Source organism: Cyrtonyx montezumae, unplaced genomic scaffold (assembly GCF_038088225.1).
Source record: "Cyrtonyx montezumae isolate F1298 unplaced genomic scaffold, pur_monq_1.0 scaffold_4, whole genome shotgun sequence".
NCBI classification, from domain to species: Eukaryota; Metazoa; Chordata; class Aves; order Galliformes; family Odontophoridae; genus Cyrtonyx; species Cyrtonyx montezumae.
The window spans coordinates 4,079,757-4,090,726 of NW_027072045.1; the positions used below are offsets into that span (position 1 = coordinate 4,079,757).

Genomic DNA, 10,970 nt, shown 5'->3' on the forward strand with positions numbered 1-10,970 from the left:
TGATGTGCATTGTCTGTTCAAGCACAGCTTCACAGAGGGCTTCTCAGAAAGACAGCTGATAACAGAAGACACTGCAGCAGTTTATCATTAGTGGTCACTCCAAGGGATTTCTGCCCTCACCAGTGGCATTTGATGGTGCACACAGCAAAGGAATAGCAAACCATTGGGTTATTGTACCTGGAATGGCTGCAAGACAGCATTACTGAGGCCAGCACGTCCAATTCCTATCTGACATGAATAAGAGGCAGGAATTTCAGGTGGCATCAATATGCTGGGCCTGGCATTCCTGTGGTTGTTCTCTGCCCTGGTGTACAAACATCATGTGAAGGGGTGGAATGAACAGCTGCCCAAGAGCTCTCTGCCTTTACAAGCTAAGGTACATGTGAGTAGGTTTGGTGGCATGGGGCTAAGACGAAGAGTCACACAGGATCTGTGCTACATCTCAGAGAGCTCAAAATGAAGAAGTCACAGTTTACAGTGAAGCTCAGGAAGTAAAATACGTGAAAGCAGCCATCACATCCCCTTTTCTCTGTTCTCCCCATCCCTCTTCATGAACCAGAAAATTGCAGATCATCAAATTGAAGTTTTAGTATGTGCTTCCTTACAGCCACAGTAATATTCACTGCCTATAGACAACACATAATGAAATGTTTTTGTTTAGGCTCTCTGCCACGAATTTAACAACAAGGATCCTGTGGGAGCTCAGGGAAACACAAGCCTCACAATATATCCTCACTTCTGCTAGCTGGATTATTCCCTCATAGCAGAAACTGAGCTCATATTTGGTGCTTTTCCATTTCTAAAGCTAAGACAAGAGAATGCCACGAAGTGAGAGCGAGGAAGCTGCACTGCAAAACAACAATCTGGCACGCCTGTTGGGGAAAATGACCTCTTGGTAGTCACTCATGATTTCTGATCGCATATTTGTCTTTTTTATCAACATGTGTGCAAGGTAGAAGCCCTCTCTTTGATGGGTGAACCTTGTGTGAGCTTGCAGAGCCACGCAGACAGCTGCTCTGCTGCCAGCAGTGAGTCACGAGGGAGCAACAGGCATCCTACAAGCAGCAACTGCTCCAAGCTCTGGGCCCAGAACAGCCCTGTCAGACAACACTGACATTACATTTTGGCCTTGGACAGAGACCAGGGCTTTGGCCTCATCCATTTTCTGACCCACTCTGTTGTCTCAGGCTCTGTCCCAACTATGCCAAGCAACATCTACTCACTGCAAGTCATTTCAACCTACACAGATGCTGCTCATCTGCTCTGTACCGGTATGAAGTCCAATCAGTTTGCATAAACCATGACTTGTGAGAGCACTCCTCATCCTCTGATGACTCAATTTATTCTTTTTGATTCCACGTCAGAAAAGGTGAGAGAAGTACTCACACTGGGCTGATTTCCTGTGATCCTTCGTCCACACTTCTTCCTGCAGGGGACTCCAACTCTTTCTTGATCAAAAGAGGATCTAACCCAGGAGGACTGGAGACTCCAAGCAGGGAGAGCACAGCTCAGTCTGAAAGGTAAGCTATGTATCTGATTAATGAATTAAGCATTTCAGTAAATTCAAATAGTTTGGCAGGAATTAATAGATGTAATCCTATTGCATACAATATTTGGTATAATTACTAACCACACACTACTCAGATACCTTAGTTTTATATATGGAATACACGTTACCTGAAGTATTTATATGGGACAATTTAGTCAGAGCTCAATTTGCTTGGTGGTAGAAGTGCTACCAAATAGGTCAGAATATTTTGAATATCTGCTTGGTGTGCAAGTGTCAGAAGGAGGAACAGGGGGATGCTGAACACCTGATAGTTTTATTTTAAAACCTAACTAACAAAGTTAAAAATTATTCTTCCTATTTCTAGCTGACTGCCAGCAGTATAAGAATCTGGCACGGAGAAAGTCTGGTCTATAGCACTCCACCATCACTTCCCATCAGGGTGTCCAGATTAGCAGAATTTCTAATTAGAAGTATTTCTAATTAGAAGTACTTCAGGACATTCTCACGCCACGGGTGGCAATGCAGCAGGGATATGCCCAGGGCACCAGTGGTGGTCAGGCTGCAAAGCCACAAAGCAGGGAGGGAGGGAAAGTCTTGTATTTTGCTATGGTGTGAAAGCTGTAAAAGATACTGTGATCCAAAACATTTTTATTTCGGTGGGATTCAGTGTATCAAAAAGTTTTATTCATGCTCAGGGTCATGAAGCACTTAGTTAAGGGGGCAGTAACAGCTTTATAAAGATGGGAAGGTATCATTTCTTAAGCAACATAGGGGTGACAATTAATTTTATCTACATTCTATTCAGGAATATTTCTTTCATGCTCAAAATAAATCTTTCTTTTCAGCTCGTAACAGAACTTGCATTGTCCTATATAATTTGGTGCCTGAAGTAGATACTTGGCACCATATGGGACACTTCAGGGTGTCCTGCTGTCCCTCAGCTGCCACTCTGGGAGCCACTGGGACTCAGCTGAGCTCTGTGTGCTATCTGCAGTCACACAGGAATGGCATGGCCACTTCAGAGTGCCTAAAATGGTGCTCCCTGCCTAAGTCCACAGGTCTGAATCACCTTTATCTTACACATCCAGCAGCAAATGTTTTAAGCACGCTTATACTCCCTTTTCTTCACACTGATTCCAGATGTCAAAATATTGCAGAGGACCTAATCCACGAAAGTGATGCCAGAAGTAGCCCCGCAGAGCTCACCTGCTGCTCTGTGCCTACCATTGCACACGGCTGCACGTGATCTCCTTGTTATTACTGCCTGCCTTTTGTGAACAGCCAATTATGACTGATGACAAGTATCTCGCCCACAATTAATCATGAGACACACGTGACTATATAGCCCAGGTCCATAGCCAACTTGGCAGAGTGCACGTGTGTTTTCATGCCCTAACGCACCCAGTCATTCACTCAAAGGGAAGCATGCATGTTCCTAAACCTCAAAGGTGAGACACAGGAAGATTCCTCTGGCTTGGGGTGAGTTCTGGGAGGAGTGGTGGCACCTGTGAGGAGAAGGGTGAGGAGAAGCTGCTGACAGGTAGCTGTCCTGCTGCGGGGCCCAGTCACAGTGCTGGGGTGGTGGTACGCAGCTCAGAGACAAAAATCGATGTTATTCTCACTCAAGATGTGCCATGGTTTATCAGTCACGAGAGCAAGCTACGAAAACAAGTCTCTCAGGAGACTGGCATGTCGAGATAATTTGTTAATAGCACATCCTGGGCTTGGTTTCAGACTCTCGTCCAAGCAAGTGCACCAGGTCAGAGCAGGACTAATGCTGGGAACTGAGTCACTGGACTCTGAAACAATCTCGCAGTCCAGACAGTGTTGGGAAAGCCATGTGTCATTGTTTACAAATATGCTGAAGGCGGCTGAAAAAAATATTTACTTTGTAATGAAAGGTGGAGTAGCACCAACCTTCTGTTCCCCGAAAACTGCTACGTTACATAAGCACGATGCTTACGGTTAGGCAGGATTGGTGCTGGAAGTTCTTCACTGATTTACAGAGCAGGAGAACACTACAACACTTTGCAAAGGGGAAACTGAGGCACAGAGTGACCAAGATATCAATACACTGTGTCATCCCAGACTAAGCAGGAAACCAGAGCTAGTGTTCAGCACTCAGAACAACATGCACGGACTGCGTTAGGGACTTTTCTCCATGATGCTACATTGATTTAACCCTGCACAGTAAGACCCCATTGCATTTCAAGGCTACAGTACCTGAACACTTCCTTAGGCTCATCTGTGCCAGCCAAGAATATTCTTCTGCACAGTAATATCACAGAGGTATGATTAAAGGCATCACAGATAAATAAGTAAAGCAGTAAGGCTGAAACCCTTTTGACATGCTAAAGGTAATAACTGCATAATGAGTGCTTCCTTACTGGCGTTACCACTCCTCCATCATCTTTATAGCGTTTTTAAAATGAGTGCAATGAGTGAATGCTTAAGTTGGACATCAATTATACACCCATTTTCCCCCTTGACTCTGTTGACTCAAGTCAGCAGGCATGCAAAACAAGACAATGAGGTCAGCGACAGACTGTCCCTGAAGTTTGTGTGATGATCTGGTGACAGTGATTGCTGCTAAAATGCACTGACTCTAAACTGGAGCTGTTGATGCTTGCTTCTGTGGTTGTGTCTTTTTTAAAAGATGATCTCATGGTGGGAAGCTGTCCTAGCAACCCTCGGGTGTTGGTGGAGATAAAGTTAACTAAGCTGCTCGCTGTTCTTACAGATGGCACAACCCTTCATCCTTTTGACAGACACAAACCTAATCAGCTCCTCCTAACGACAGATTTAAACACATATAACATACTGCCTTGTCCAGCTGGGCCTACACTATTTATATTCATGTTATCATTTTCCAATAATATAAACAATATCCAGTTTCAGAATCTCATTTTTCATTAATGGGTGTATTTTCTCCATTAGTGTTTCCTCATCGTTAGCAAATACTTAGGGCACAGGCTTTGCAGTATGTTAACTGCCTTGGTATTGATTTGGGAAGGCTCCCTGGAGGCCAGGCTCAGAAAATAACTGTTGTCACATAGAACTCGGTGCTGATATTACATTTTACATCTTTTAAGCAAAGATTGTAATACTGAGTGCAAAACTGGGAAGAAAGTCTTCAGAAATCATCTGCAATATTGGGTTCCTGAGTCTGGAAATAGCCTAGTTCACGATGTCAGTTTCCCATTTCATCTCAATAAGATTTTAACACCAAAATCTAATTACGCATTTTGAACATCAGCTGTAGTTATTTTGGTTTTGGTCGTTATGACAGATGGAACTTGACAGATGAACAGATGAAACCTGATTCCGCAGTTGGTTTCCATTTATCTGCTATTTATCTATTTGTCATTGAGCTGTTCTTTCAGCTCTGGGAAAATTAAAAAAAAAAGGTAATAAAGTGAATGGAAATAAGTATCAGTCCAGTTTCCCTTCTGCTTTACCTACCATGTCTATAACCAGCTCCATCACTGTCTGGACTCAGACTTGGATGTGGACCCCAAAGTGAAAATGTTAATTCTCCCAGTTCCAGCCGCTGTTCTTAATGAATCACAAAGCACTTGGAGATACTAAATGAAAAAGTAACAACACTTCTGGCCCTGATCACCTCTAGTATCCAAAAAGTGGATAGAAACCATATTTCAAGTCAATGCAGTGAGCACAAAATAAGGCCCACAGCTGTTTGTCCAGTTTAAAGGTCATATAAGGTTGGAGGATATGCAATACCACCCACTGTAGCTAATGGGATAAACTGAATTGAGATTGTATCTTCTTGTATCCAGATGTGAACATTCTTTTCTTGTGTGAGCAAACTTAAAAGGATCTACATACACTGGAATTCAGTGAGCATGGTGAAGGAACAGCAGTATTTCTCACAAGTGCATGTGTGTGTAGATTGACTCAAACTCTTCAGGCTTCAGATACAAGAACATAACTTGCCATGGATAGATACTATGAGACTGTAGAATACATTAATGCCATTTCCAAAATGCTTGAAATACTGAAATAATGCTGGGCCTAAATATGATGTGCATAACAACAAAGGAATGTTAAGGCTAGTTTATCACAGTGCAAGAACGTAATTAGGTTAGTAAAATATGTCAGTGCTCTGTGATCCTGGTGCACATCGCCTTTGCTAAGAACACTGAATTAAGAGTCCACCAGAGAAACTGAAAAAAGACTTCAGGTAGCTCATGAATTTATTCATCCCCATCCCCCTGCATCATGCAGTGATTTTCATATGGTTTCCATCAAACCGTGCAATGCTCCAAATTTGTGGCTTAAAAGCAGCTTTTTCTCATAAAGAAAGTGATTAAGTGTAATTTTCAGTTTACAGTTGGAAGTGGCATGGAAACTGTGAGTAACAGACAATGCAACAAGTAGGCATGCAACTTATTCCAACAGCTAGTAGCAATTACTGCAGCTTCAATTCAATATGCTGTAGACGTAGTACACACAGACACATGAAGCAATATAAGAAAAAGCTCAAATCTTTATAGGTTGATCAAAAGTTTTTTCAATGAGGATGAAAAATAGGACAACAGCTCACAGTATACTTGGGTAATAATAAGCAAAGTGAAAGGCAGCTATGTATAATACATCACACCCGTAGTGTTAGAGAATTCACAATCTGTGAAGCAAAAACCAAAATGGAGCTCATTAAGACCTAGGCATGCAAGGTCCATAACTGCTGACCTACTAAGCTGTGCTTTCACAATTATGATTTAGACACTCATGAGCTGCTGTTTTGTACTTCTCTTCCTGCAGCAGTCTGTTTCTGGCTGCAGCGAGGAGATGCTCACAGAGCCAGAGTTTGTTAATATCAAAGATTGGTTGTGCTCCAGCAGACCTAGACATATCTCTGCCCCTTTGAGGGGGTGAGTGAAAAGCTGACACTGAACCTAAGGTGCATGGGGTAGTGCTATCTGACTGCACCTCAACAGAATCACAGGAAATAGGGCTACGGGGGACTGCATCTCCCCCCAGTTGTTGGGTTTTCTTTTCCAGGTGTTATAGGGGAAATACATTTTGGGAATGGGAGAAAATGTCCTTCAGCTATCTTTCCAGAAGGACTGCTGAGCAAATCCTTGCCACTTGGTCTAATCTGATCACTTCAGTCAGATCTATTCTGCACACACAGCTATTGCATTGACTCACTCCTAAAGATTCCTGCTTTCCTTTGTTATCACTATCTCACGGTTTTGCTTTCTTAATCACACTTATACTGGTCTTGTTTCCTTCTAAAATATTTCTGTTGCAACTCATTGTGGCTGGGGGACTACAAAAAGTTTTTACACCATACACCCAGCCCACATGAATCAAGGGAATCTTTCCTGATTATTTACATTCAGAAAAGCAGATTTCATATAGATAAATTAAATCACCCTTACCTTTCACGTATGCAGACAGAATTTATTGCTAGGAGTCCTGTGCAATTCCCCACAGCACACTGCTGCTCTGGATATGAAGCAAACAAACACAGCCTGATCCATTTGCAAGGACTCAGAGCTGGCTGAGTCTTGGTTTGCCCAAGCACCATGGGTGCTAGCCAGATCATATGCTTCATGTGAAACTAGAGAACTAAATGAGTCTGTCATGCCCTAACTAGCACTTTATGACAAATTTATTTTGGCAAGAATGTATAGTGCAGTATTGTGTCAGACTTGCTGAGCCTTGTATATTCTGTATCTGTCTTGGTGATGGACGTATTTTCACAGTATCCCATGTACAAGAGTGTCTAATGAAAAACAACATACGAAAATTAACTCAAATTTTGTTTCACCATGTGATCTTTAGAAGCCTGTAGTTAAAAAGGATTATGTCAAGAAAAATAGAAACTATAATCTCTGAGGTCTTTACTCTGAGACTGGCTGTCAGCACTGCAACTTTTCAGTCATTAATTGCAGTGGCTGAATGTAGAATCAATTGGATTTAAGCTCTTTAGTTGGGTTTAAGCTGAGATCAGAGACACGGGACAAAAGTTGACTCTCTCAGACTTGTTCTGGAGTTGAGGGACTGTTGTATGTTTTATTCCACTGGCATCAGAAAACACAAAAGCTGACCCAAACGTTTTCTGTGGTGGCTCCCACCTCCCCCTCTCTCCTGGCACTCTTGTCACAGCCTGCTCTGGGACTGTCAAAACGCTTGATGAAAAATGCTAACTAGCTGACTTGGAGCACGTGCAAACTGGTTACTGTCTGTAGAGCTGAGCACCTGTTATGGTTTTATGATTTTTGTTATATTATTAACAGCACCCAAGCCTGTCATTGTCACAGACCTCTATTTCAAAGATGGAAAAATGCATGGATGTAGGTGTAGGTGTAGGTGTAGGTGCAGATGTGGAGAGCAGGGTAAGGGAAACTAAAGCAATGAGGCTTAGCTCTTCTGTCCCTAGGTCCATTTGAACTCTCTGGCCAACTACCATCCCTTCAACTAAAATCTAATGCAATATAAACCCTGTTTCTTAGAAAAATGCAGAAATAATTGAAGTTGCTCTGGCCTTACATGTTAGTGACATATTTCAATATAATTACATAATGGTACAATTCTTGTTAGTCTCAAACTAATGAAGTACAATTTTAGTCATAATTCTCTTAGCAGGAAAGGCTAGAAGTGTCTTCAGCTACCTGAGGATCTATAAGAAGAAGGTTTGGGTCACCAGAGGTAACCTTCCACCTAGAGGTGTGGATGATGATCAGCTCTCACTTAAGAATGCAGTTAAACATCTGCAGTCTTTCTAGAGAATAGCCAGCTAATTTTATCTCTGAAATTCTGTGTATGAAACACATTCTTGTCGTTACATGGCAACGTAAAGTCAACAAGCAATCCTTTCTAAAACAAATCCTTAGAACTATTTGTGAAAAAAAGAACCATGGAAGAGTGCCATATTAAAAAAACCCAGCATTTGCAAATAGCTATCACAGTCTGTAATGTTGTAGCATGTTTTTCAAATCTATATTTTAGGACATGCATGCTAATATCAGTCTGCTGGTCTTAGAAAGATACTATTAAATAGCCATCATCCTGTCGTCTACATTGTAGGTTATGTGGATTGTAAAACAAGTTATACGAGAGATCATGAAACTATAGAACCTCAAAGGAACCACTGTATTTTTCCTGGTAAGCAGAAAAGTTTCTTTAACTTATAAGACACTCCTTTCGCCCTTCAGTAATGTCTAAAGCATAATTAACGAACTGCTTTGAGTCTAGACATTTCTAACTTTAAAGAACTAATAAAATATTACTTACCAATTTTCCTCTAGACTAAAAATGAAAATACACCATTCAATTTACCACTGATTTTTATAACCTTCTGCACTCCTCCTCTCCTAGCTGGTGTATGGATCCCCTTTCTCCCTGGATCACATGAAAGTGTTCTATTAATGTGAATTGGCTTCTGTTTGAGAACACTATGCTGGACAGCTATGAAGTGTAAGGAATCTGACCCAGGGATCTGCAGGGCTGTGACACATCAGTTCTTTACAGGAGTTCTCAGTTGCTGGTTGAGAATATCACACGATGGGCCCTGTACATGGCGTGCAGTCTGCTGTCCTTGTTGATGTTGGTAAAACTTTTGCCTAAGGCAGCGAGACAAGCTCTGTGATACAGCATTGTAACTGGAATTCTCCCCTCTGGCATCCACTCTGATACTAACTACCAAGTGTCAGGCCGTCCCTCCACCCAACTAACTCAGTAAGTTGGGAAAACTGTTCACCACTAACACATGCAGCCACAGCATGGCTAGAAGTGAGAGCTGCCTCAAGGAAAACATTGCAAGTCAGCCCTGCTCCGTGTATTTCCTGAGGAATGCTTTGCTGGAGTTCAGAACAAACATTCCAAGTCTGGGAATGCTACGAGAGTACCTGGCAGAAGAAATGTCTCCTGCCACTGTTCCATTCTTCATCCCTTTGCCAGTGTTTAGTCTTCTCTCATCCACACACTCGGTAAAGAGGGAAAGCAGCCTGCCTCTTCTCACTGTGGGTAAGATGGATCTCCCAGCCCACTTGTCTGAATGCAGTAGCTGAAGAATGCTGAACAATAGGGTTTTATTTTGCTCCAGAGGAAGCAAGTCTGACCTATTTTACACACAACTAGAAAGAACATTACCTTTGTGATTCTTTTAGGAAAAATATGTGCCACTGCAGTGTAGGTGACTTAACTACAAAATCCCACACCAAGTGCAGGAGAGAAAAGAACAATGAGGAAACCCACAGCAATCACTGAAATTACTTTAAGTAGAACACATCTTCAGTTGCATAGCAGCTCTGAAAAATTGTCCCTTGGAATACATTATTTCAGACAGGAAAAACCTATTCCTTTCTTTGTAGATTAAGTTACGTGCCTTTAACCACATGTAATAAAAACATAATGAATTCAGCACCAAGTGTGAAGAAATGACTGAGTTGTTAGCATAAAGCCAATCACAGAAGCACTTAGATTTAACTCCATTGTTTGCATAGCGTTGGCAATGTCTGAAAAGTGCTAACTGCCAGAGACTGCCATAAGGAAAAGGGAATTCCTGTGGGTTCCCTGGGAATAGAGAAATTACTGCTGTATCAGAAGTCCAGTGTCCAAATAACTGCATGCAGTTATGCACAATGTTGTGGTCACAGATCCACAGAGCACTAACTGGTTTTTCTTTGTTGTTGTTGCATTTGATTTTCATTCCTTTGTTCCCCCATCAGAAATGCACTGGCCAGACCTCCAAGGCAGCAGCAGTCTGGCTAATCTCTACTCTGAAGCACACTGATGTATGTATATATTTCATGATCCTGCTTCCTGAGTTCTTTATTTTTTTAATTTTTGTTTTTAAATAAATTACTCTCTGAGTATAATGAGAAAGTAGAAGGTGTTGGGACATTTTAGTCTGGGCCAAGCATGGCTCTCACGTGCTAATGGAGCAACACTGTCAACCTTTCACATAATGAAACATTCCAAATCAGCAAAGAGTTCCTGATGCCAAAAAGGGTATGAATCATCAGGGTGTTATGCTATTGTACCCAATGAATAAAAGGCCGCGCTCGTCTGAGCACTGAGAAAGGCCAGCTGTGGATTCCAAGACAGCAAGCATCATCTTCTGAAACACAAGAGCGGTGGCTGGACACAACGCATTGCCTCTGCCAGGCGCTGAGCCTTGCACCTGACACTGCTTCACCTCCCACTCTGCTCAGCGCTTTCTTTTGACTCCACCACGCAGTCCTTGGCACGGGGAATGCTTCTTGCTATTTCTGCCTGCGTTCTGTGTCGCACAACGGGCCCGGTCGCCATTTGTTTCCCAGAAGGGTATTACCAACCATCAGTTAGTGGCACGGCTGTACACATCAGGCCGTGTGCGGGTCCCCACACCGCGGCTGCGCCCTCTCCCGGTGCTCCCGCGGGGCCGCGCGCTTCGGGCGGAATTTGTTGGAAATAACCGGATTATTAGGGCAGTGAACGGACCCGGGAC

General features: G+C 42.6%; 1 protein-coding gene across 3 annotated transcripts in view; it reads right to left on the bottom strand.

Moving 5' to 3' along the window:
• Positions 1-1,531, bottom strand: part of TACC2 (transforming acidic coiled-coil containing protein 2) — a 103,720-nt gene extending 102,189 nt beyond the window's left edge. For 2 of the 3 annotated variants that reach the window (XM_065746375.1, XM_065746373.1), the window contains exon 1: positions 1,387-1,489. The gene's annotated coding sequence lies outside the window, so the exon portion shown is untranslated. Of the gene's footprint in view, positions 1-1,386 lie in introns of all 3 variants that reach the window. The other variant, XM_065746363.1, reaches the window with a different exon arrangement.
• Between the last annotated feature and the right edge of the window lie 9,439 nt (positions 1,532-10,970).